This window comes from Rana temporaria, chromosome 12 (genome assembly GCF_905171775.1).
Source record: "Rana temporaria chromosome 12, aRanTem1.1, whole genome shotgun sequence".
NCBI classification, from domain to species: Eukaryota; Metazoa; Chordata; class Amphibia; order Anura; family Ranidae; genus Rana; species Rana temporaria.
In genome coordinates, this window is record NC_053500.1 from 35237560 (window position 1) to 35264437 (window position 26878).

Consider the following 26878-nt stretch of genomic DNA (forward strand, 5'->3'; position numbering starts at 1 on the left):
ACTGTATACCCCCAGAGAAATCACCACACAGACACAGTTAAGCTGATATAATGATGCATTGATGCAGAAGAAATATACAGAGTGGCTGGTTTACAAAGGGTAAAGTAGAAGAAGCAGCTTCCAATAACAATATGCACTGACTCACAATATACAGGTGCCAGGGGAGCACTTCCGTTGGAGGGGTGGCAACACAATGGCTTAATACTAAGTTTCTAAGGGCCCTGCGGTATGAGGAAGACAGAAGAGCCTGTTCCAGGTTACAGTGCATAATTTCCCTGAAGGGGCAACCTAATCTGTCTCTTCATCTGGAACCTCTCCCAGTACTATTCTCTTACTGGCCCTAACCATGGGAGCGCTCTTCCTGTCTAATTACCATACTGCAATCCTTCGTTAAGATGGCCGAATAAATCTTGTGGGACTTTACTTTCCAATAGGATATCAATGCTCCCCATAATAGCTGCCTGAAGCCCAAAAGTGGAAAACAACTGTCCCTCAATGAACTCTGACCAGCCTGAAGAAATAATGCATCACCACTCTTATGCCGCATACACACGGTCGGAATTTCCGACAACAAATGTTCGATGGGAGCTTGTGGTCGGAAATTCCGACTGTGTGTAGGCTCCATCGGACATTTGCTGTTGTTTTTTGGTTGGTTCTTAAATTTTCCGACAACAAAACTTGCTGTCGGAAATTCCGAGCATGTGTACACAATTCTGATGCACAAAATTCCACGCATGCTCAGAATCAAGCAGAAAAGCCGCACTGGCTATTGAACTTCATTTTTCTCGGCTCGTCGTATGTGTTGTACGTAACCGCGTTCTTGATGTTCGCAATTTCCGACAACATTTGTGTGAACATGTGTATGCAAGACAAGTTTGAGCCAACATTCCGTCAGAAAAAAATCCACGGTTTTGTTGTCGGAATGTCCGATCGTCTGTACGCGGCATTAGGCTGGAGGACAAGCTGCAGCCCACGTCTGTCTGCCTTGCTTCCCGGTAAATAATACCTGTGTGTACTGGGCCTGATAGCACCACAAAATATACTTCTACTGACAATATATGAAATAGTTACGAAAGTTCCAGCTAAAATATTTTAGGGTATCTATTGTCAAGCCCTAACCAGCTGAGCCCTCTTCCTGTCTAATTAACATGTTTCAGGAATGCCAGATAAAGTACCGTGTTTCCTTGAAAATAAGCCTGGGTCTTATATTAATTTTGGCAACAAAAGACCCAGTAGGGCTTATTTTCCGGGTAGGGCTTATATTGCAGCCCTCCTGGAAAATAGCGCTAGGTCTTATTTTCGGGGAAACACGGTAGGATCCTCTTTTTAAAGAGTCCTTGTCAAGATGGCCGACAAAATCTTGTAAGACTCTGGTATCTAATAGGATGTGCATCCTCCCCAGGATGGTTGCCAGAAGCCAACAAGAGGAGAAATTTGTCCCTCAATGAACTCCTACCAGCCTGAAGAAATGGCACATTGCCACCCTCAGGCTGGAAGACAAACTGCAGCACATGCCTGCCTGCATACCGGTAAATAATACCTGTGCATACTGGGACTGATAGCACCACAAAATACTGACAATATATGAAATAGTTACGAAAGTTCCAGCTAAAATATTTTAGGCTTCCCATCTATTGTCAAGTTCTAACCAGCTCAGCTCTCTTCCGGTCTAATTACCATGCTGCAGGAATGCCAGATAGTGTAGGATCCTTTAAAGAGTCCTTGTCAAGATGGCCCGACAAAATCTTGTGGGATGGTGGCAGGGCCGCCATCGGGGGGGTACAGGCAGTACACATGTAAGGGGCCCGGATGGCAACCCCCTTTTTAGGGGTCTGGAGGTCCCCAGGGGCCCGGAGCCCCCCAGGGCCCCAGATGGCAACCCCCCTTTTTTTATTTATTTTTTTATAAAAAAAATATATTTTTTTCAATATATTTTTATTTTATTTTTTATTAAAGGGCCAATTTTTTATTTTATTTTTTTAAGAGGTCCGGAGGTCCCCAGGGGCCCGGTGGCCACCTTGGCCCCAGGCGGAAACCCCCCCCCCCCATTTTTTTATTTATTTTTTATAAAAATATATATATATTTTTTAATATATTTTTATTTTATTTTTTATTAAAGGGACAATTTTTTTTAATTTTTTTTTTTAAGAGGTCCGGAGGTCCCCAGGGGCCCGGTGGCCACCTTGGCCCCAGACGGAAACCCCCCCCCCTTTTTTTTATAAAAATATATATATATTTTTATATATATATATATATATATATATATATATATTTTTTTTTAGTAAAGGGACAATTTTTTTTTTTTAGGGGTCCGGAGGTCCCAGGGCCCCGGATGACAACCCCCCTTTTTTTATAATTTTTTATTTTATTTCTTTATATATATATATATATATATATATATATATATATATATATATATATATATATGAGGTCCCCAGGGCCCCGAATGGCTACCACCCTTTGGGCACCCCCCCTCTGGTTCTCTGCTCCAGGGGGCCCATGCCTGAAGCTGTGTAAGGGGCCCCATTACTCCTGATGGCGGCCCTGGATGTCGGTATCTAATAGGATATGCATCCACCCCAAGATGGTTGCCCGAAGCCCACAAGAGGAGACAACAATCAAGAAATGGCACATTGCCACCCTCAGGCTGGAGGACAAACTGCATCCCACAACTGCCTGCCTACATGCTGTTAAATAATACCTGTGTGCACTGGGCTTGATAGCACCAAGTAATATACTGACAATATAAGGAATAGTTACGAAAGTCCCAGCTAAAATATTTGAGGCGTCCAGTCTATTGTCGAGCCCTCCTATAGGGCTCAGCTATTTATATTTTGTTATTTTCTCTCTATATGTACACAGCTTCTGTCTATATATAGTGTGTTATATATCGTGTGTTCGGCTATAGTTCTTTCCCCAGCTGCGCCCAGACTTGCCGCCAATTTAATATATATATGAGATATGTCGGTGATTTGAGCTCTGTTGGAAACAGCCTCATCAAATGAGCACAACATTCCCATAGCCCCGCGGCCCTACGGATGATGAATTAAATAATTTAACCCATAAACTCACATTTACCTCGGGGACTTCCATAATAGCCTTCAAATATTGCACTTATTTTTCTTCAGGAGATTAGACTCTTGTCTACAAAAAGAGATGGGCTGTTTAAACACACGGTCGCCTGAAAATTCGGGAAAACGTATTTAATGAACAAATAGAGGAACGGCGGTGTACCGTAAGGGAACGGGTTATCCGGGGCCACTGGAGAATAGGCTGACATGTTTAGTGGATTAAAGGATAAGTCACACTAGGGAGCTGTACAATCTAATAACATTGACATGTTTAATTAAAGGTCAGCTCCATGTTGGTGCAGTGTAACCTGGTGACGGTAACGTGGTTAATTGGCCAAAACTAGCACAGGAAACTGTTTGGATTGATGTTTTAACTCTCACCAAGCTCTTTGGTTACACACAAACATGTCTGGTCATTAGACACAAAAAAATACATGTCAGACAAAAATAAATTGCAGGACCGAGCCTCTTTTTCAGACTCGATGTTTACAAGTTAAAAACAATTTTTTTTTGCTAGAAAATTACTTAGAACCCCCAAACGTTATACATTTTTTTCTAACACCCTAGAGAATAAAATGGCGGTCATTGCAATACTTTTTTTGGACAAAATTCCCCTTTTTGAGTTAAAAAATAAGACAACAGTAAAGTTAGCGGAAAAAAAATTATATTGTGAAAGATAATGTTACACTGAGTAAATTGATACCCAACATGTCACGCTTCAAAATTGCGCCCGCTCGTAGAATGGCGTCAAACTTTTACCCTTAAAATCGACACCATTGGAAGTCCAACCAGGGCTTTAACAAGTACCATTGGAAGTCCTGACAGAGATTCTTATGCCGCGTACACACGATCGGAATTTCCGACAAGAAAAGTTTGATGTGTAGGCTCCATCTGACTTTTTTTCTGTCGGAATCGTCTGTATGCAATTCCGACGCGCAAAAACACACGCATGCTCAGAATCAATTCGACACATGCTCGGAATTATTGAACTTAATTTTTCTTGGCTCGTTGTAGTGTTGTACGTCACCGTGTTCTTGACGGTCGGAATTTTGTGTGACCGTGTGTATGCAACACAAGTTTGAGCCAATATTCCGTCATTAAAAAAATCCACGGTTTTCGTGTCGGAATTTCCGATCGTGTGTACGCGGCATAAGAGAGTACCATTGGATGTCCTACCAGGAATTTTACAAGTACCATTGGTAGTCCTGACATAAATGTAGTAAATACCATTGGAAGTCCTAGAAGGCCCCGTACACACGACCGAACATGTCTGCTGAAACTGGTCCGCAGACCAGTTTCAGCGGACATGTTCGGTCGTCTGTACGTCCGACCGGACAATTTTCCGGCGGATCGGACAGGTTTCCAGCGGACAAATGTTTCTTAGCATGCTAAGAAACATGTCCACTGGAAGCCTGTCCGTTGGACATGTTCGGTCGTCTGTACAGACTCACCGGACATGTCCGCTCGGCCGAAAGCCCTCGCATGCGTCAAAGTGATTTGACGCATGCGTGGAAGCATTGACCTTTCAGGGCTGCGCACGTCGCCGCGTCATCGTCGCGGCGACGGTGCGACCACGTCACCGCGTATCGTGTCCGCGCGGATTTCTGTTTGATGGTGTGTACAACCATCAGACAGAAATCTCCGGCGGACCGTTTTCATCGGACAGTCCGTCCGTGTGTACGAGGCTGAAGAGATTCTATAAGTACCATTGGAAGTCCGACCAGGGCTTTAAAAAGTACCATTAGAAGTCCTGGCAGAGATTCTAAGGCCCCGTACACACGACCGGATCTATCCGCTGGGATTTATCCGCGGATCAGTTCCAGCGGATAGATCCGGTCGTGTGTAGGCCCCAGCGGACAATTTTCGGCGGACATTTGTCCAGCCGACGGGTTCCCAGCAGATAAAAATTTCTTAGAATGCTAAGAAATCTATCCGCTGGAATCCTGTCCCTTGGACTTATCCGGTCGTCTGTACAGACTCACCGGATAAGTCCGTCCGATCCCCATCCCTCGCATGCGTCGGAATGATTCGACGCATGCGTGGAAGAATTTACCTTCCAGCGTCGCGCACGTCGCCGCGTCATCGTCGCGGCACGGACACGTCGTGACACATGACCGCGGATGTTTTCCGCGCGGATTTTGATCTGATAGTGTGTACAAGCCATCAGATCAAAATCCGGAGGAGGAACGTCCGCTGGAAACGGTCCGGCGGACCGTTTCCAGCGGAAATCCTCTCGTCTGTATGAGGCCTTAGAGTACCATTGGATGTCCTACCAGGGATTTTACAAATACCATAGGAAGTCCTGCCAGAAATTTAGTGAATACCATTGGAAGTCCTAGAAGAAATTCTAGAAGTACCATTGGAAGTCTGACCAGGGGCTTCAAAAAGAACCATTGGAAGTCATGGCAGAGATTCTAATGCCGCGTACACACGGTCGGAATTTCCGATGGAAAAAGTCCGATGGGAGCTTTCCATTGGATATTCCAACCGCGTTTATGCTCCATCTGACTTTTTCCGTTGGAAATTCCGACAGAGTTTTGCATGGTCAAAAGTCAGACCGTGCGGCATTAAAGTACCATTGGATGTCCTACCAGGGATTTTACAAGTACCATTGGAAGTCCAGGCAGGGATTCTGCAAGTACCATTGGAAGTACTGGTAGTTATTCAGAGATTAGGACTTCTGGAAGACCTGACAGGTATTTTGAGGGTACAATAACACAAGTCATGGGAACACCAGCTATTATCTGCAGTGTGCTGAACTGTTATCTTGGGTTGAGGGCACACATATTTTTTTTCATAACAAAAAAATGAAAACGGTAGTGGAGAAAAATAACAGTATTCCTTACTAGTGGATTGGAACAGAGATAGGTACCAATGAATCAAATTTATCATTGTTCTCATGTTTCTTCCATTATATTTGAGTGTCTTGATTATTTTACCATAGATACTAAAGGACACATCCACAAAATAATGCACAAGAAGCTAAAAAACTGAAAAAAAAAATCAAAAGTGTAGATTTGTTCATTCATTCATAAAAGTACATAATGTTTTTCCGTGAATTGATAGAGCCAGTCTCATTTGGTTGTAACAAATGCTCATCGAGTTCAGCCCTTTGAAGACAACAATGCAGGTTTATGTAGAGATGAAAGGCCTACTTTAAAAGGCCTGAAGAGCACCATTATGGGCTAATGACAGCAACATGTTAAATGTCTCCTCTCAAGAAGGAGCAAAGTGACCTAATGAGAGAAATATTGTTCTCATCTCTCTCGGGAGAATGACACACAGGGCTGCAAAGAAATTACATTTATGTATTTATGAAGACTCTCCATTTGTTAGGCATCACTCGAGGAAATGGCCATTTGTCTCTATTAACCACTGTGCTGTGCTTGCCACATATTGACGCTGCTTCTGGGGACAGTAATTGACCCTGAGGGCGAATGTATCTCAGATCAATGTGAGGAACGACTAGTGAAATGCCATTTGAATGTCATTATCTGGGGTGCAGGACAATATGGTGCACTGTTTTGGATGATGAGTGTGTGTGGCTGGGCTGGGAAGCTGCATGCCAGTACATAAAATTAGAATACAAGATGCAAACCTAGTCACGAGGAGTGAATGTATGGTAAATAGCGCCTACTGCAAGCGCTAAAATTGCGCCCCTATCCAAACTCCTGACACTTCAATTTTAGCACACCCAGACACACAAATTCTACTGTGCCTGTAAGATTAGTGCAGAATGTACAGTGTACAGAATGAGGTGGTGTGGAATATAACCTACCACAAGGTGTAAAGAATGAGGTGGTGTGAAATATAACCTACCACAAAGTATATAGAATGAGCCGTTGTGGAATAGGGGACATGCAGCATGGCATATTAATAAATCACCGGGACCGGATGGCTTGAACCCAAGGATACTTAGGGAACTCAGTCAAGTAATTGCCAGACCATTGTTCCTAATTTTTACTGACAGTCTACTGAATGGAATGGTACCAGCGGATTGGAGAAAAGCCAATGTAGCACCAATATTTAAATAAGGGCCCAAAATACATCCCTGGGAATTACAGAGCAGTTAGCCTAACATCAATAGTATGCAAGCTCTTGGGGGGGTTGATAAGGGACTATATACAAGATTTTAGTAATGAAAATTGTATAAAAAAAAAAAAAAAAAAAAAAAGATTCCGGGATTGCATACCTAGTTGAATGCAGTTTTTCTTTAGATTTTTATCCTCTTTTTTCTGGTCATCCTCTGATTCAAAATGCCTTTTTTCTTGAAATTGTTTTAAGATGTAATTTTTTGATTTGTCGACAACTGACGACGGTGAGGTATTAAACCTCAACTTATCTCTTGTGTCGACACCTTGTCGACCCAATGGGTAAGAATATAGTCCTTTTCCGGGACTATGCTAAAATTTCTTGTTTGAATGAGGGAAGGAGAATCAATCTCTTCCCCCATTCTTGGTCACGAATTGACCTTGCACGATCTAATAGTTTGTTGTGCACTATGTTTTTTTCTTTTTCTTTTTTTATCTCTTCTTTATATTTCTTTTTCTTTCTTCTTCATGTTCTCCTCCTCTCTTCAGCCTGCCTGCCATTGTTCATATTTATGGAACTACTGGTGATATCTATATGGTCCTGCCTGTCCGTAGATGTTGATGAGACTTATGGCTGGATCGAATGATGTATCTAAACCCCTTAGTGTTGTTACTCACAACACTCAGGGGTTGAATTCTCCTATTAAGAGGCGCAAAGCCTTTCAAGTATACAAGTCTCTCCGTGTAGATGTGGTTTTCCTTCAAGAAACCCACTTTCCTAAACGATATAACCCCTCCTTTTTGCATGCCCACTTTCCGTTATTTTATCTTGCTAAAGCAGAAAACAAAACTAAGGGTGTGGCCATTCTGTTTTCTAGGTATTGTAATTTTAACCTGATTAAAGAATTTGGAGATCCGGAAGGTAGGTTTCTTTTGCTACAAGGTACCCTTGATGGAAGACTGTACACATTTATTTCTTATTATGCTCCTAACAGAGGTCAGAAAAAGTTTTTCTCACAGATGCTTGATACCCTACGTCCATATATGGAGGGGATCATTCTTATGGGTGGGGACTCTAACCTAGCTTTTGATGCAGGATTGGATAAGTCCAAACCTTCTATTAATGGCATCATCAGACCAACTAAAATTAGTTTGCAAGTAGCACGCATTCTACATCAGTCTAGATTAACTGACATCTGGAGGGAGTTGAACCCCAAAACTAAAGACTATACTCACTATTCTAACCCTCACCATTCTTATTCTCGTATAGATCATATATTGATCTCTAACCATCACATCCCAACTGCCATTGAGTCTCATATAGTTGATGTTCCTTGGTCAGATCACTCGATGGTTCTTTTGTCACTGAGGAGAGAGGACACTTCTCCTAAAGTGTCTCATTGGACACTTAATAGGTCTATTTTGAAAGATCCTGTCTTAATGAAGGATATTGAGCGATCTCTTCTAGAATACTTTGAGCATAATGATACAGATGATGTATCCCCTGAAACTTTGTGGGCTGCCCACAAGGCCTCTATCAGGGGCAAAATTATACAAGTGGCCGCTAACCTCAAGAAACAAAGGAACCTGGACATAAGGAGACTGGAAAACAACTATTTAGACCTCCGTAAAAAACATAAATCTGATCCTCTTAACTTTCCAATTCAGGCACTTGATGCAGCTAGATCTGCATTGAATTTGGTACTTACAACTAAAGCAGGGGAAGACTTGAAATGGACTGGTGCTAATTTCTATAAATTTAAAGATAAAATAGGCCCAATGCTAGCTCATAAATTGTCACCTAGATTTCAATCAAGGACTCTCCCTAAAATAAGGATGAGTGATGGTTCTTTCACCCTGAATCCTAGGAAGATAATGGAGGCCTTTCATGACTTTTTTTCTAAGCTTTATGCATCCGCTGCTGATTTTTCTTCAGAGGGAATGGATGGTTTTCTGGACAATTTGAAACTTCCTCACTTGACTGAAATACATAGAGAGGTGATGGAATCTCCCATATCCGCTGAAGAAGTATCGTTAGTGATTAAAAACCTAAAATTAGATAAAGCCCCGGGCCCTGATGGGTTTTCGAGTGCATATTATAAAACATATTCGAGCATTTTGACACCCTACATGGTTAGATTTTTCAACCACATGACCGGTGGAGTTCCCATAGACAGGCAACTTAATTTGGCTTATATATCGGTTATCCCTAAGCCAGAAAAGGATCATAGCCTGGTGGAAAACTATAGACCAATTTCTCTTATTAATAACGATCTTAAGATACTCACTAAGATAATGGCCAATAGATTGTCCTCTTTCATCGGCCAGTATGTTAGTAAAGATCAAGTAGGCTTCATCGCTGGAAGGCAAGGTCCTGATCAGGTTAGGAGGGCTGTAGATCTGATCTCTATATTGAACTCGGGTTGGACTGGTGATACTAATCAAAGGGGAATGCTTCTTTCTATAGATCTTCAGAAAGCATTTGACTCAGTATCATGGCCATTCATGTTCGGAGTGATAGAACGTTGGGGGTTTGGCACGAAATTTCTTGGAATATTATCTGCACTTTACTCTCACCCTAAAGCTAATATACGCTTTCAGGGTATTTTTTCGGAACCTATTGAGATTCATAGGGGTACTAGGCAGGGCTGTCCTTTATCTCCCCTGATATTTGCAATAGTTATGGAATCCCTGGCTATAGCTATTCGTGAAAACTCAAATATCAGGGGAGTTAGATGTGCCAAAATGGAGCATAAATGTGCCTTATTTGCAGATGACCTTTTACTGTTTTTGACCGATCCAGACACGTCCCTACCAGAAATATATTCTCTTTTAGACAAATTCTCTATGGTTTCAGGTCTAACTGTGAATATAGCCAAGTCTAGGGCCCTCAATGTTTCTCTCTCTGAATCCACGGTATCTTTACTGAAGAAAGATTATGGATTCAAATGGGACACCTCTTATATCAAATACCTGGGTATCTATTTGACCCCCAACATCCAAAATTTGTATTTGGCCAATTATCCCCCTATGTATAGAAAACTTGAGAAAGATTTGAAAGATTGGGGTACTCAGAATATAGGTTGGATTGGTAGAATTAACTCGGTTAAGATGACTCTTCTCCCTAGGCTTTTGTATATTTTTAGATCATTACCCATACCGATAATTAAAAGTCATCTAAAATCTTTTCAAGGAAAGATTACCAAGTTTATTTGGAACAATAAGGGTCCACGCCTTTCATCTCGCACTCTCTATAACTTGCCTGAACAGGGTGGTCTGGGGGTACCCAACTTATTATGGTACTATCAATCAGCGAGATTGGCACAGTTATCGGAAACTTTTCTTAAACATGAACGCCCTGACTGGTTAGATATAGAAGAGCAGGCGACCCCGAATCTAACGATAGAGGAATTGATGTGGAGTCCTACCAAGAATAGGCCTTCTATATTATCTCCGACTCTTTCTCAAACCTTAGTTTTATGGGATTCACTTAAAAACAATCCCTCTCTAATTTCTAAAGGCAGGCCTTTATCAAGTGTTTTTCTAGACCCACTTTTTGTTGCTAAAATTGATATAGATTCTTTCAAATGGTGGCATGATAAAGGGTTGTATCGTATAGGTCGTTTTTTTTCACGTTCGGGTCCACTTCCTGAACAACACTTCATTGCCAAGCTAGATCTTCCTGTCTCAGAAAAACTAAGATTTTCTCAACTACATGATTATGCACAAAGCCTATGGGATAGTGACTCGATCTCTGGACTATTGACACCTTATGAAAGTAATTGTGATCAGGGTTTGATCAGGAAGGGAAATATTTCAATCATATATCAATCGCTTGCTAATAATTGTACCAAATTACCTCATATGCTGGCCTGGGAAAAGGAACTTAATAACACATGGGATTTATCTGACTGGTATAATAACTATACTAGATCCATTAAAGGATATGTGAATATATCCCTTGTAGAGGCTAATGTAAAAATGTATACTAGGTGGTATTTAGTTCCTGTAAAACTGGCTTCCATGTATCCGTCAACTTCGCCCCTATGCTTCAGAGGTTGTCAGGGATTGGGGTCTATGGTACATATATGGTGGGAATGTCCCAAAATACGGGGATACTGGAATAAGGTGTTTAACATAATAACGGAAGCTTTACTTAACGGAATGTTACCCCAGACCTCCAAGGTTACTAGAAAACTCATCCTATACATTCTGACGGGTGCCAGGATCACAATCGCAGCTGCGTGGAAAAAGACAACTGTCTCCATCCGGTATATGAAACAAAAGGTTACATGGATTATGGAACAAGAAAAGAGGGTTTGTTCCATGTTGGATATGTCTACTCTTTTCCATGAAATATGGGAACCTTGGATGAAATTTATGGGAATATCTTTTACCCCGTGAAGGCTGTGATGACATTTATATCCTGAGGTTGATGATGTTCATTGGCAGGCAGGCTGCCATATCTTTTTCTTTTTCTCTTTTCTCTTCCTTTCTTTGATTTTTCTTTGATTATATCTCGTTGTCTTATCTATGAGGATAGAATCCTCGCTATTTCTCATTCTCAGTGTGTTATGTTTAGGAAAAAAAATAAAATAATATAAACATTTGTATTTGCCTATGTTTAGGTTATTAAAGGATTACACCAAACTTTTGGGGATATTAGGTTTGATGAGGGTTTTGAGAATATATGATTACAGAAACCGGTGGGTTTTAGTAATAACTATTGGAGGGAGGGAGGGGGGATTGAAGGGGTTGCTTGACCTCTTAGACACAGACAGTTCCCGTTGGGGGTGTCGGAGAGGTTATTGTTCTCCAGAAATCCTATCCTTTATTCGTTCCGTGAACTTAGGTCTAGTACACACATAGCGGTTTTTTCATATATATATAATTTATTGTGTGGCAACGGTAGCCCTAAGGGATCCTATAGCATATTGAATTATTCTTTTATTTAATTATAAATTATTAGTTACACCTAATTTTTCTTCTTTGCTTATACAAACTGTTTTACTCTCACCGTAAGGTGATGAACATAAGAAATGGATAGATATGATGGACAGTTACTACGACAAGATTGTCTAATATGTGGAGTAATGCACTTGCTTTATTGTTTTTTGTATATTATTGACTTGTATACTGCTGTTATAGTACAAATGTATGTACTTTTATTGAAAATAAACTTAAAATTGAATGAAAAAAAAAGAAAATTGTATCATTAGCAGTAATCCGCATGGATTCATGAAGAATCGTTCTTGCCAAACCAATCTATTAACCTTCTACGAGGAGGTGAGTTGCCATCTAGATAAAGGAAAGCCCGTAGACGTGGTGTATCTGGATTTTGCAAAAGCATTTCACACAGTTCTTCATAAATGTTTACTGTACAAAGGTCTGTTGGCATGGGCCATAGGGTGAGTACATGGATTGAAACCTGGGGCGAGTTCAGAGGGTAGTGATAAATGGGGAGTACTTGGAATGGTCGGGTGGGTAGCGGGGTCCCAAAGGGTTCTGTGCTGGGACCAATCATACTTACTTTATTTATAAACGACCTGGAGGATGGGGTAAGCAATGCAATCTCTGATTATACTAAGCTAAGCAGGGAAATAATTCTCCGCATGATGTGGAAACCTTGCAAGAATATCTGAACAAATTAATGGGGTGGGCAACTACATGGCAAATGAGGTTTAATGTGGAAATATGTAAAATAATGCATTTGGATGGCAAAAATATAAATTCAATCCATACACTGGGGGGAGAACCTCAGGGGGAATCTAGGATGGAAAAGGACCTGGGGGTCCTAGTAGATGATAGGCTCAGCAATGGCATGCAATGCCAAGCTGCTGCTAACAAAGCAAACAGAATATTGGCATGCATTAAAAAGGGGATTAACTCCAGGGATAAAGCGATAATTCTCCCATGCTACAAGACTCTGGTCCGGCCGCATCTGGAGAATGCTGTCCAGTTCTGGGCACCAGTCCTCAGGAAGGATATACTGGAAATGAAAATGGGTCTGGAGGATATTATTTATGAAGAAAGTTTGCGAGCACTGAACTTATTCTCTCTGAAGAAGAGACGCTTGAGAGGAGATATGACTTAAAGTGGAGGTTCACCCGGAAATGTTAATTTTTAACCTTAGATTGATGCTCATTTTGTCTAGGGGAATCGGCTAGTTTTTTTAAAATCGAAGCTGTACTTACCGTTTTAGAGAGCGATCTTCCCCGCCGCTTCCGGGTATGGGCTGCGGGACTGGGTGTTCCTATTTTGATTGACAGTCTTCCGACAGGCCTCCTGACGGTCGCATCCATCACGTCACGATTTTCCGAAAGTAGCCGAACGTCGGTGCGCAGGCGCCGTATAGAGCCGCACCGACGTTTCGGCTTCTTTCGGCTACTCGTGACGTGATGGATGCGACCGTAGGAAGCCTGTCGGAAGACTGTCAATCAAAATAGGAACACCCAGTCCCGAAGACCATACCCGGAAGCGGCGGAGAAGATCGCTCTCTAAAACGGTAAGTACAGCTTCGATTTTAAAAAAACTAGCCGATTCCCCTAGACAAAATGAGCATTAATCTAAGGTTAAAATTTTTTTTTAGGGTGAACTACTGCTTTAAATTTACAAATACCATACTGCTGACCCCACAATAGGGATACAACTTTTTAGCAGAAGGGAGTTTAACAAGACACTTGGCCACTCATTAAAATGAGAAGAAAAGAGGTTTAACAATAAACTACGTAGAGGGTTCTTCTGTAAGAGCGGCCAGGATGTGGAATTCCCTTCCACAGGCGGTGGTCTCAGCTGGGGGCATTGATAGTTTCAAAAAACTATTAGATAAGCACCTGAACGTCCACAACATACAGGATGGCCCATTAAGGTAATACTATAATACCACACGTAGGTTGGACTTGATGGACGTGTGTCTTTTTTCAACCTCACCTACTATGTAATATGCAAATATATATAGAACAAGGCAGTGTGGAATAAGGAACATACAGCATGGCATATAGGATTAGGCAATGTGGAAGCGGCAACGTACAGCATGGCATATAGAATGAGGCAGTATAGAACAGGGAACATACAGCATGGCACATAGAATGAGGATGTATGGACCAGGGAATGTACAGCATGGCCTTTAGAATAAGGTGACATGGAATAGGGAACATACACAGCATGCCATATAGAACAAGGAGGCATGTATTATGGAATGTACAGTGCCTTGAAAAAGTATTCATACCCCTTGAAATTTTCCACATTTGGACACGTTACAACCAAAAACGTAAATTTATTTTATTGGGATTTTATGTGACAGACCAACACAAATACATATGTGAAAAGTGTGATGTGCATTTGTATAGCGCCCCCCGGAGTCAATACTTTGTAGAACCTCCTTTCACTGCAATTACAGCTGCAAGTCTTTTTGGGGGTGTCTCTACCAGCTTTGCACATCTAGAGAGTGAAATGTTTGCCCATTCTTCTTTGCAAAATAGCTCAAGCTATGTCAGATTGAATAGAGAGTGTCTGTCAACATCAATTTCCAAATCATGCTACAGATTCTCAATAGGACTTAGGTCTGAACTTTGACTGGGTCATTCTAACCCATGAATATGCTTTGAACTGGCTGTATGTTTGGGGTAATTGTCCTGCTGAAAGGTGAACCTCTGCCCCAGTCTCAAGTCTTTTGCAGAATCTATCTTCCCATCAACTCTGACCAGCTTCCCTGTCCCTGCTGAAGAAAAACATCCCCACAACATGATTCTGCCACCACCATGTTTCACAGTGTGGATGGTGTGTTCAGGGTGATGTACAGTGTTAGTTTTCCACCACACATAGCGTTTTGCTTTTAGGCCAAAAAGCTAAATTTTGGTCTCATCTGACCAGAAGCATCTTCTTCCACATGTTTGCTGTGTACCCACATGGCATCTCGCAAACTGCAAACTTCTTTCTTCTTGCTACTCTTCCATAAAGGGCAGATTTGTGGAGTGCACGACTAATAGTTGTCTTGTGGACAGATTCTCCCACCTGATCTGTGGATCTCTGCAGCTCCTCCAGAGTTACCATGGGGCTCTTGGCTACTTCTCCGATTAATGCTCTCCTTGCCCGGCCTGCCAGTTTAGGTGGCCGATGATGTCTTGGTAGATTTGCAGTTGTGCCATACTCTTTCCATTTTTTTTTTGTTTCAAATTTTTATTGAATTTTCAGTTGTACAATAAATAACAAATGAAGTCTTTCCATTTTCAGATGATGGATTGAACAGTGCTCCATGAGATGTTCAAAGCTTGGGATATTTTTTTATAACCTAACCCTTCTTTAGACTTATCCACAACTTTATTCCTGAACTGTCTGGTGTATTCTTTGGCCTTCATGATGTTGTTTGTTCACTAAGGTTCTCTAACAAAACTCTGAGGGCTTCACAGAACAGCTGTATTTATACTGAGATAAATTACACACAGGTGGGCTCTATTTACTAATTAGGTGACTTCTGAAGGCAATTGGTTCCATTCTATTTTAGTTAGGGGTATCAGAGTAACCACTTCCTGCCCGGCCTATAGGCGATTCACGTCCGGGAAGTGGTTTTGAAATCCTGACTGGACGTCCATGGATGTCCTGCAGGATTTCATGCCGGTGGGGGCGCGCGGCGATCGGTGATCAGTCTGACACCCTGCATCTCCAAACTCGGTAAAGAGTCTCCGGCGGAGGCTCTTTACCACGTGATCAGCCGTGTCCAATCACGGCTGATCACGATGTAAACAGGAAGAGCCGTTGATGGCTCTTCCTCACTCGCGTCTGACAGACGCGAGTAGAGGAGAGCCGATCGGCGGCTCTCCTGACAGGGGGGGTTCGCGCTGATTGTTTATCAGCGCAGCCCCCCCCTCGGATCTCCACACTGGACCACCAGGGAAGGGCAAACACAAAAAAAGGGGGCAAAAAAAAAAAAGTCTGGGAAAAAAAAACATTAAAAAATAAAAAAAGATGCCAATCAGTGCCCACAAATGGGCACTGACTGGCAACATGGGTAAATCAGTGCTGCCCCACAGTGTCCATCAGTGCCACCCCACAGTGCCCATCCAACCGATCATACTTATTGAGCAGGGGGATCCGCCGACCAAGGCAGCCGCTGTACGGAGGGCCATCTTCAGTAATTTTGGGGCCCCTTACACAGCTTCAGTGAAGGGGCCCCCTGGTGCCGAGGAGCGGGGGTGCCAAAATTGCCGCGAACGGGTGATTGCAGTGAAATTGCGGGAGGGGGTTGCTGCGATTGTCGCAAAATTGCGGAAGTGGGTTGCCGCGGGGCCCATGGGCTTGAGCCCAGTCAAGCCCAATGGTAAGTCCGGCCCTGGACATGGGGCCCCACTCACACCCATGATGGGAAAAATAATTAGAGGACAAGAGCCTCTTCCCCACAACTCTGGCCGGTGGTTGTGGGGGTCTGCGGGCAAGGGGCTTATTGGAATCTGGAAGCCCCCTTTAATAAGGCGGTTCCAAGATCCTGCTCTTTAATAATTAAGGGGCGGGGGCCACCCGGTGATATCACCTGGTGAACCCGCCCCCTTGTGATGTCATTTAAAGAGGACATGCTGGGTCATTGATGTCACAAGGGGTGGTGTCACCGATATTCACTGGTTGTTAGGGCTCTTAATGCTGCCTGAGTACAGCAGCGTTAAGGTCCCCTGTCCCTCAAAACTGGGGTAATGCATTGGGCAAGTTAGTTGTCTGGCCGCCATGGGAGAGACCTGTCAAAGTGGGCCAGTCTGGAAGAAGTCCAGGGCCACATTTTTGTCCCAGTCCAGCCCTGCTATAGAGGAACTGCAGTCTGCTCACATAATTTGTAATAAAAACATATTTTCCATTCTGAAGCTTCCCTCAAACCACTTTGCATATTATTTTATATATATTATTTTATACATACTGTGATTCTGTACTCGCCAAATATGCTGCAGAAATCTCCCTCCACTAAGACTGGCTGCCACCATTTTAACTGTGGGCAGCTGAAGCTGCTTCCTGTTCACTTCCTGGATTTACACAGAGGCACACATCCAGCTCTGCAGCTCTCATTGGCCCTCTTATGACTCATCCCCTCTCCCTTCCTGGCAAAATCTCACGAGAGAGAACTGAGCATGATGTCATAAGCCTAGGCTTTTTTTTTTTTTGACAAAAAACAGGAAGTGGGCTGTATAAGGTATTTGCTGGCAGAAAAAAAATGTTTTACTATCCAAAGTTAAAGCAACAAGGGCAGAATATTTAATAGATAGAAAGATGAAGAAATGACTGAGGTTCCTCTTATATTTTATATATATAGGCCGTATATAGAGACTGTATAAAGGGAATTTGTCCATGAGGTTTTTGAAGTCAAGTGGGCATCCCATAATCTCCCATCCCTATCCAAGTTGAAACTCCATAATAAATCATATAAACAAAGCCACAAACTGGTTCTCTGTCTCTGAAATGCTGGTGAAGATTTGGTGTGAGGGGGGGCTCCCTTCTGTCTGCAGCTCCTACATGGGTTGTGCTACATCAATATGGACCAACATCTCTGAGGAACATATGCTTTTGTCTTTGCATGAGAGCACAGGGGGGTGGACGGGGTACTTTACATTTTTTTTTATTGTATTACAGTGGAACATTGGATTATGAGCATAATCCATTCCAGGAGAATTCTTGTTATCCAAAGCACTTGCATATCAAAGCGAGTTTCCCCATAGAAGTCAATGGAAATGCAGTGACTTCTATAGCATGCAATACCGCAGGTGGCCAGAGGTGGGGGGGGGGCGTGGGAGAGCCTCAGAAATTCTAGGGGTCAGCTCGGCTGATCTCGAAACCCTTCTAAAGGTTCGGAAACACTCGCGAACGGAGTATTTCAGAGTGATTTCGAGTATCACCGGTGCCCCCTGCACCTCTGGCCAAATGCGGTACTGCAAACCCCATTGGCGTGAGACAACACACGCAAACCGAGTCAGGATTTAAAAAAAAAAAAAAAAAAGTTACTCGGTATTCAAAGCGCTCGTTAACCGCGTTACTCGTAAACCAAGGTTCCACTGTATTTATTTTATTATATTTTTTTATTTTTAAAGTTTTGTAGTCAACTTTATTGCTATCACAAGGGATGAACAACATTTGTGAACTTTGTGATATCATGGGCAGTGACAGGTACTCTTTACTGAGATCTCTCTGGTTTGATCAGATGCTTTCACAGACCGAAACTGGAAGTGACAAAATACTCATGGCTTCCGGTTTCTTAGACCATAGAGATGATCCAGGACGTTCTGGTCCTCGATCATCTCTATGGTAAGTCGAACCCCTACCCTTCGCCGGCTTCAGTCCCGGGCTCCCCGCTGCTTGTAAAAGCAATCCAGTGGAATCCATAGAGAATCGCAGGCTGTAAAAAAACAATTACTGGGGTCATGACTGCAGCTGGAGGAGCCATGGCCCCTGTATAACCTCTTCAACCAGAGGATGTCTGGGTACGTCCTTTTGGAAGCCATGCCCCAATCTTGTAAGACAATGCATGTCTAATAGACCCCAGATCTCTCCATAAAGAGGACCTATTATGGCCCATGCTTTTACAAGGGATAGTGTTCATCCCTTGTGATAGCAATAAAGTTGCTAAAAATATAGGAATGCAGGAGCTCTAACGTTCTGAGTCACTGCAGTGCAGGAGCTCTGACTTTCTGAGTCATTGGAATGCAGGAGCTCTGACTTTCTGAGTCACTGCAGTGCAGGAGCTCTGACTTTCTGAATCACTGGAATGCAGAAGCTTTGACTTTTTAGATCACTGCAGTGCAGGAGCTCTGACTTCTCTCTGACTTTCTGAGTCACTGCAGCGCAGGATCTCTGACTTTCTGAGTCACTGCAGCGCAGGATCTCTGACTTTCTGAATCACTGCAGTGCAGGAGCTCTGACTTTCTGAATCACTGGAATGCAGGAGCTTTGACTTTTTAGATCACTGCAGTGCAGGAGCTCTGACTTCTCTCTGACTTTCTGAGTCACTGCAGCGCAGGATCTCTGACTTTCTGAGTCACTGCAGCGCAGGATCTCTGACTTTCTGAATCACTGCAGTGCAGGAGCTCTGACTTCACTCTGACATTCTTTGTCACTGCAGCGCAGGATCCCTGAAGTTCTGAGTCACTGCAGTGCAAAAGCTCTGACTTTCTGACTCACCGCCGCGCAGGATCTCTGACTTTCTTAGTCACTGCAGCGCAGGATCTCTGACTTTCTGAGTCACTGCAGCGCAGGAGCTCTAACTTTCTGAGTCACTGGAATGCAGGAGCTCTGACTTTCTGAGTCACTGGAATGCAGGAGCTCTGACTTTCTGAGTCACTGGAATGCAGGAGCTCTGACTTTCTGAGTCACTGGAATGCAGGAGCTCTGACTTTTTAGATCACTGCAGTGCAGGAGCTCTGACTTCACTCTGACTTTCTGAGTAACTGCAGCGCAGGATCTCTGACTTTCTGAGTCACTGCAGCGCAGGATCTCTGACTTTCTGAATAACTGCAATGCAGGAGCTCTGACTTTCTTAGTCACTGCAGCGCAGGATCCCTGAAGTTCTGAGTCATTGCAGTGCAAAAGCTCTGACTTTCTGAGTCACTGCAGCACAGGATCTCTGACTTTCTGAGTCACTGCAGCGCAGAAGCTCTGACTTTCTGAGTCACTGGAATGCAGGAGCTCTGACTCCACTCTGACATTCTGAGTCACCGCAGCGCAGGATCTCTGAAGTTCTGAGTCACTACAGTGCAAAAGCTCTGACTTTCTGTGTCACCGCAGCGCAGGAGCTCTGACTTTCTGAGTCACTGCAGCGCAGGAGCTCTGACTTTCTGAATCACTGCAGCACAGGATCTCTGACTTTCTGAGTCACTGCAGCGCAGGAGCTCTGACTTTCTGAGTCACTGGAATGCAGGAGCACTGACTTCACTCTGACTTTCTCAGTCACTGCAGTGCAGGATCTCTGACATTCTGAGTCACTGCAGCGCAGGATCTCTGACTTTCTGAGTCACTGGAATGCAGGAGCTCTGACTTCACTCTGACTTTCTGAGTCACTGCAGCGCAGGATCTCTGACTCTCTGCAGCGCAGGATCTCTGACTTTCTGAATCACTGCAGCGCAGGATCTCTGACTTTCTGAATCACTGCAGCGCAGGATCTCTGACTTTCTGAGTCACCGCAGCGCAGGATCTCTGACTTTCTGAGTCACTGCAGCGCAGGATCTCTGACTTTCTGAGACACTGCAGCGCAAGAGCTCTGACTTTCTCAGTCACTGGAATGCAGGAGCTCTAACTTCACTCTGACTTTCTGAGTCCCTGCAGCGCAGGAGCTCTGACTTCACTAGCAGCATGCTTAGTCCAGGAGGTGACTAAGATAGCCAGAGGCAGCCAGGCAAGCCGCATTTTCAGAGGGCGGTCACAAAGCCATTCTCCATGAAAAGCTGACCATGTCAGTGATATTTATTTTATATGAGAGAGATTACGTTTATTACTAAATGAAGATGTGATAACAGTAAACCGAGACTGTGGCCGATGCCCCAGGGGGAGATTACACAGTTCCCTTTGGGAATTGGCCACAGTCTCTGTTTACTGTAAATAATATGAGGGGAAAATTCCTCAGTGCTGGCGGAAATATGGACTCGCAGGGCGCACCGCGCATGTGCGCCTTCCCAGCAACTCCAGCCTCGCAGCGCCTCACGTCACGGCCGGCCGTTACGTTCTGCCGTGTGCTTAGGAGGTCGGGTCGCTTTTGAAAAATGAACAACCCCAACACCGACGGCGGCCAGTCCCCTGACAGGTGCCGTTCTGGTCAACCGCTGTGAGCTCCGTTAAGAGAGCCTAGACAGAGCTTTTGGACAATTTGGTGAGTGTGTCGACGCTTTTTCAAACAGCACGCATGCGCAGCCCCCTCAGTAGTTCACTATACGCATGCGTCGCTTCGTGAGGGAGGACGCACTGAGCATGCGTCCCACCGCCTCACGGTCCGCGCATGCGTGCTGCTCCTCTGCAGGGTTTCTGGCTTGTAGGATAGTGAGCCTTCCCTTAACTCCCCCCTCCCTCCATAGGGTGCCACTGTGTGACCTGCCCCGGGGGGGAGAAACAGAGGTCCCCTGGGGAAAGGGCAGAGGGCAGCCGAACCCAGAGGGGCCCCTGGGAGCCTTGGGGGGGAGGGGCCACGAACCAGGAACTGACAGCTGATTAGGACTTGGAATGAACACTTCCTGTGGTGGGGTGATCACAATTCTGTACCCATAGAGCTGAGGTATAGTGTGTGACTGTATATATCTATGTGTGTGTGTACTGTAACAGTATTGTCATCAGATGGATCACAACAATCTCAGAGGGTCTGTGATCACCTGATCAGTACTCCCTGATCCCTCATTGTGATCCATACACAGGGGGAGATCAGGGAAAGTCCCCCCCCCCCCATCCCTGTATGTTTATTATGTATTATTATTATTGATGAATAGTGTGATCTTGGAGTTTCTTTACTTTTTATTAGTCATCAAATTTGTATTGGAAGATAACAGACGTTATTATGTAGGAATAAAGTGACCTGTGCGCTCTGCTCAGGGAATAGTCCTAAGTATTTATACTTTTTAAAAGATTATTATTATTATTTATAGGGCCTGCAGTGTGCACAGCACTTTACAACGTTAGGGAAGACAGTATAGTACAGGTACAATACAGGAGGAATCAGATGTTTCTGATCATTAGAGCTTATGTCAACTATCGAGGGGGAGTTACCAAAATCGGAGCAACCAATCCGCTCAAAGCTTCCATTTTCAAAGCTTAAAGTGGGAGTTCACCCGAATTTTTTTTTTTAACATTAGATTTAGGCTAATTAAGGGGAGCAGAAACGGGTATTTTTTTTTTTTTTTTAAATCAATGCAGTACTTACCGTTTTAGAGATAGATGTTCTCCCGCCGCTTCCGGGTATGATCTTCGGGACTGGGCGTTTCTATTTGATTGACAGCCTTCCGACGGTCGCATACAGCGCGTCACCAGGTGCCGAACGTTGGTGCGGCTCTATACTGCGCCTGCACACCGACGTTCGGCTACTTTCGGAAACTCGTGACGCGCTGGATGCAACCGTCGGAAGCCTGTTAATCAAATAGGAACGCCCAGTCCCGCAGCCCACACCCGGAAGCGTCAGGAGAACATCTATCTCTACAACGGTAAGTACGGCATTGATTTAAAAAAAAAATACCCGTTTCTGCTCCCCTTAATTAGCCTAAATCTAATGTTAAAAATGTATATTTTGGGTGAACCTCCACTTTAAAGGGGGTTGTAAAGGTACAATTTTTTGTTTTCCCCCTAAACAGCTTCCTTTACCTTAGTGCAGTCCTCCTTCACTTACCTCATCCTTCCATTTTGCTTTTAAATGTCCTTATTTCTTCTGAGAAATCCTCACTTCCTCACTTGTCTGTAACTCCACACAGTAATGCAAGGCTTTCTCTGTAGTGTGGAGTGTCGTGCTCGCCCCCTCCCACTAACACACAGCTTCTTTATCTGCAACGTAGAGAGCGTCCTGACTCTCCTGTAGCCCAAGGGAGGGGGCGAGCACGACACTCCACACCAGGGAGAAAGCCTCGCATTACTGTGTGGAGTTACAGACAGAAGAACAGGAAGTGAGGATTTCTTAGAAGAAATAAGGACATTTAAAAGCAAAATCGAAGGATGAGGTAAGTGAAGGAGGACTGCACTAAGGTAAAGGAAGCTATGTAGGGAAAAAAAATTGTACCTTTACAACCCCTTTAATACGATACTAAAGTCTCGTTCATTTTTTGCTTAAAAATAACAAACATGTTATACATACCTGATGTATTGCAGTGGAGTTGCACAGAGCAGACAGGATCCTCCTCTTCTCGGGTCCCTCTTGGGCGCTCCTGGCCCCTCCCTCTTCTGGGACCTGTGACGTGTCCCAGAAGATTGCAAGGGGGGAGAGGTGATCTAACTTACGGCGCCAAGAGAGGAAGTGGGAGCTGGGTGCCTGTAAAAACAGGGTACACCCCCCCCCCCAAAAAAATGACATGCCAAATGTGGAATGTTAGGGGGTCACCAGCACTTAAAGCGGAAGTTCTATTTTTGGGGGGAACTCCGCTTTAAACAGGTTGTAAACGGAAAAAACAACAACATGCAAGACAGAGGCATAATGAGCTAGTATGCATCACATACTAGCTCATTATGAATATACTAGCTCCTTATGAAATTCCTTAGAATGAAGCCCTCCAGCGGCGCCCGCACACAGCTGAGAAGGCTGGGTTTGTGGGCTTCGGCGCCGTGAGTGGCCAAAGCCGCAAATGACGTCACTCTCGTGCATGGGAGCTGACTGCCACGGGCTCTGAAGAAACGGTATGGGCAACGGTTCCTTCAGAGCTCATGCATCGATGACATCATCGGCGGCGTATATAGTAAATATCTCCTAAACGGTGTAAGTTTAGGAGATATTCTTCCAGTATTTATAGGGGAGCCTATAATAAGGCTTACCTAAAAGTACAAACAAACCAGGGAAGTTTACTTCTTCTTTAATGCCTAGAATCATATTTATTTATATGATTTTTGTTTTAATTAGTCTGTCTATTTATATCCCTCTCTATATTTACTTGTAGACCCGGCATAGGCGGACTTTGTCCCTTCAGCTATTGGGGAACTACAAGGGGGTGAGGGGGTTACAAAGATTGACTTTTATTTATTTCCCCCCCCAAAAAAGGAGGATACATTTAGACCTCTGTAAAATGTTCCGTGGGGTTCTTTAGGATCTTTTCCTTTTTTATCTGGTGACTTGGCAGCAAGTCTGTTATTTTTCAACTTCCTCTCAGGCCCCGTACACACGACCGAGTTTCTCGGCAGAATTTAGCCAGAAACTCGGTCGGAGCTGGATTCTGGCGAGAAACTCGGTCGTGTGTACACTTTTCAGCGAGGAACCCGTCGAGCCGAAAAGAGAACATGTTCTCTATTTCCTCGTTGTTCAATGGGGAAAGTCGGCCCGCCGAGCTCCTCGGCGGCTTCCACACTGAACTCGACGAGGAACTCGATGTGTTTGGCACGTCGAGTTCCTCGGTCGTGTGTACGGGGCCTAACAGACCAAAAGTGTCAGTTAGGCTGGGTTCACACTACGGTTTTCCCGTCCGTCAGCCGCATACGATTTCAGTATCGAAAACGTACGGGCCCGGACGGGAAAACGTATAGATAGAGAATGCATTGCAAATCGTATGCACTCAGATGCATCCGGGTGCGTATGATTTGCTGGCAAAACGTTTTTTAAACGTACGCAAAACCGTGTTCAACCACTGTTTTGCGGTCGTTTTTAAAACAGTATGGCAACCGCATACGTTTTCCTTTAACATTAATGTCAATGGAAAACGTACATATGTGCGGTTCCATACGTTCCCGTCCGTTTCAGCCGCATACGGTTTTTCATATAAATCGTATGCGGCTGACGGACGGGAAAACCGTAGTGTGAACCCAGCCTTAGATGAACCGTTTACTGCTGACAGGAGTGTTTACAATGATCTGCTTTTATTCATTCATGTAAAAGCTTTATTCTAAAAAGTACCGTTGCTCTAACTGCTTAAAGTGGAACTAAATCTATCAATTTAAGTTTCAAAAGAATAGTTCTATTTCTAGAATTGCCAACTGTCGTTTTGCTTTAAACCAAACTGTCGAACGATCAAATGGGTGATGTCATAACTGATCACATGTGCAGCACCATGGCAGTTACAGATCAAACTAAGGCTCCATTCACACTAATGCGTTTTTTGTTGCATTTTGCAGAAAAGCAGGAAATTTTTTTAACATCGGTTCCTATGGAACATGTGCACATCAATGGTTTTTGTGCCTTCTGCGTTTTTGGAAAGGGTCAGGGACTTTTTTTCCAGCAAAAAGCAGCGTTTTGCATGTAATAGAATTCAATGGACCCGAATCCAAAACGCAAGTACCGCGTTTTTACCACGATTTGCGTTTTGCTTTTTCTTTTTTTTTAACCTGTTTATAGCTGGTTGTTAAAGGAAATGTAAAAAAAAATAAAAAAATAATTGATGGCTAAAAAAGAAAAAAAAAACGCAAATCGCGGTAAGAACGCACGTCAAAAAACGCAGCAAGCACCGCAAAAAGCACAGCAAAAACGCTAAAAAGCAACATGCATAGGTGTGAATGGAGCCTAAGATGGCAGCATTCTTAGCTGAAACGGATAGAAGTGTTTAGTTCCGCTTTACCACTTAGCGCAAACCGCCGTCATTGTACATCAGTACTTTGGCGCTAAGTAACGTTGTTATGCCACCAGATAGCTGCCATAACCCCGGTATTTTCAACAACGGCGAGCGGCTGGCTTACAGGTGAAAGTGGTCTCCGTGGGGGGATTCGCTGCGAGATCAATTTTATCCGGGGAGCGAGAGGGTCCCCTTCTACCACGTTTCGGTCATCTCTGCCGGTTACCGGAGCCGTCGGTAGCAGCGGAGGCGATCGGGTCCCCTTCCCTGACGGGCATGGAGCCGAGTGAGGGAAAGATGGCCCCCCACTCGGCTCCACACCATTGGATGGCGGAAACGACCTCAAACGTCACTTCCGCCCAATGGTCTTAAAGGGGAAATTTTATTTTATTTTATTTGCAAAAAAAATGACTTTTTTTTATTGCATTTTAGTGTAAATGTTAGATCTGACGTCTTTTTGACCCCAGATTTAAAAGGTCCTGTCATGCTTTTTTTCCTATTACAAGGGATTACGTTACTTGTAATATATATATATATATATGTGTGTATATATATATATATATATATGTGTGTGTGTGAGGTATCACCGCGATCGTCAGAGCGAGAGCAATAATTTTAGCACTGGACCTCTAAACATGTAATTTATATACATTTTTTGTATACATTTTAAATGTCACCAATGGAGGTTTTATAATGGTTACATTTTGAAGCGTGACATGTTTGGTATGAATTTACTTGGCGTAACAGTGCAGGCCAATACATAGTAGAGAGAAGGTGTCAACTCCTGTTGAAGGAGAGCAGTCTGTGATGAAATCCTCAACGGAATCCTGAACAAATGTGCGATTCAGAAGCGTTCCCATAGAACTCACTGGGCCAGATTCACATAGAATTGCCCTGGCGCAGCGTATCAGAGATACGCTACGCCGCCGTATCTTACCTGGCTCTAAGTCGAATCCAGGAAGATTTTGCGCCGTAAGTTACGGCGGCGTAGTGTATTTCTCGGCGCGTATTTCAAATTGGGCGGGTAGGGGGCATGATTCATTTAAATGAAGCGCGTCCCCGCGCCGATTGAAATGCGCATGCTCCGTTTCGAAATTTCCTGCCGTGCTTTGCGTGAAATGACGTCATTTTTGAACTTAGACGTGAGTCACGTCCTTTCCTATTCACGGACGACTTGCGCAAAAAAAAAAAAATCAAAATTCGACGCCGGAACGACAGCCTTACTTTAACATGGCAGGTCTATCTATACGCCACGGAATAGCAGCTTTAACTATACACCGGGAAAAGCCGACTAGTGACGACGTAAGAGAATGCGACGGCCGCGCGTACCTTCGTGAATCGACGGAAAAAGCTAATTAGCATACCCGACGCGGAAAAGGACGCAAACTCCACCCAGCGGGCGCCGAAGTATTACACCTACGATCCGAAGGCGTACGCCTGTCGGATCGAAGCCAGATGCCGTCGTATCTTGGTTTGAGGATTCGAACTAAAGATACGACGCGTTAAATTTTAAAGTACGCCGGTGTATCAGTAGATACGCCGGCGTACTTGCTCTGAGAATCTGGACCAATGAGCCTATAATTTACACCTGAACCGC

The 26878-nt window shown here is 43.9% G+C and overlaps 1 protein-coding gene across 2 annotated transcripts in view; it reads left to right on the forward strand.

Moving 5' to 3' along the window:
* The first annotated feature begins 20732 nt into the window (after nucleotides 1-20732).
* Nucleotides 20733-26878, forward strand: part of LOC120919404 (speckle type BTB/POZ protein) — a 57142-nt gene continuing 50996 nt past the window's right edge. The window contains exon 1 of one of the 2 annotated variants that reach the window (XM_040331560.1): nucleotides 20733-20933. The gene's annotated coding sequence lies outside the window, so the exon portion shown is untranslated. Of the gene's footprint in view, nucleotides 20934-21051; nucleotides 21333-26878 lie in introns of those variants that run through there. The other variant, XM_040331559.1, reaches the window with a different exon arrangement.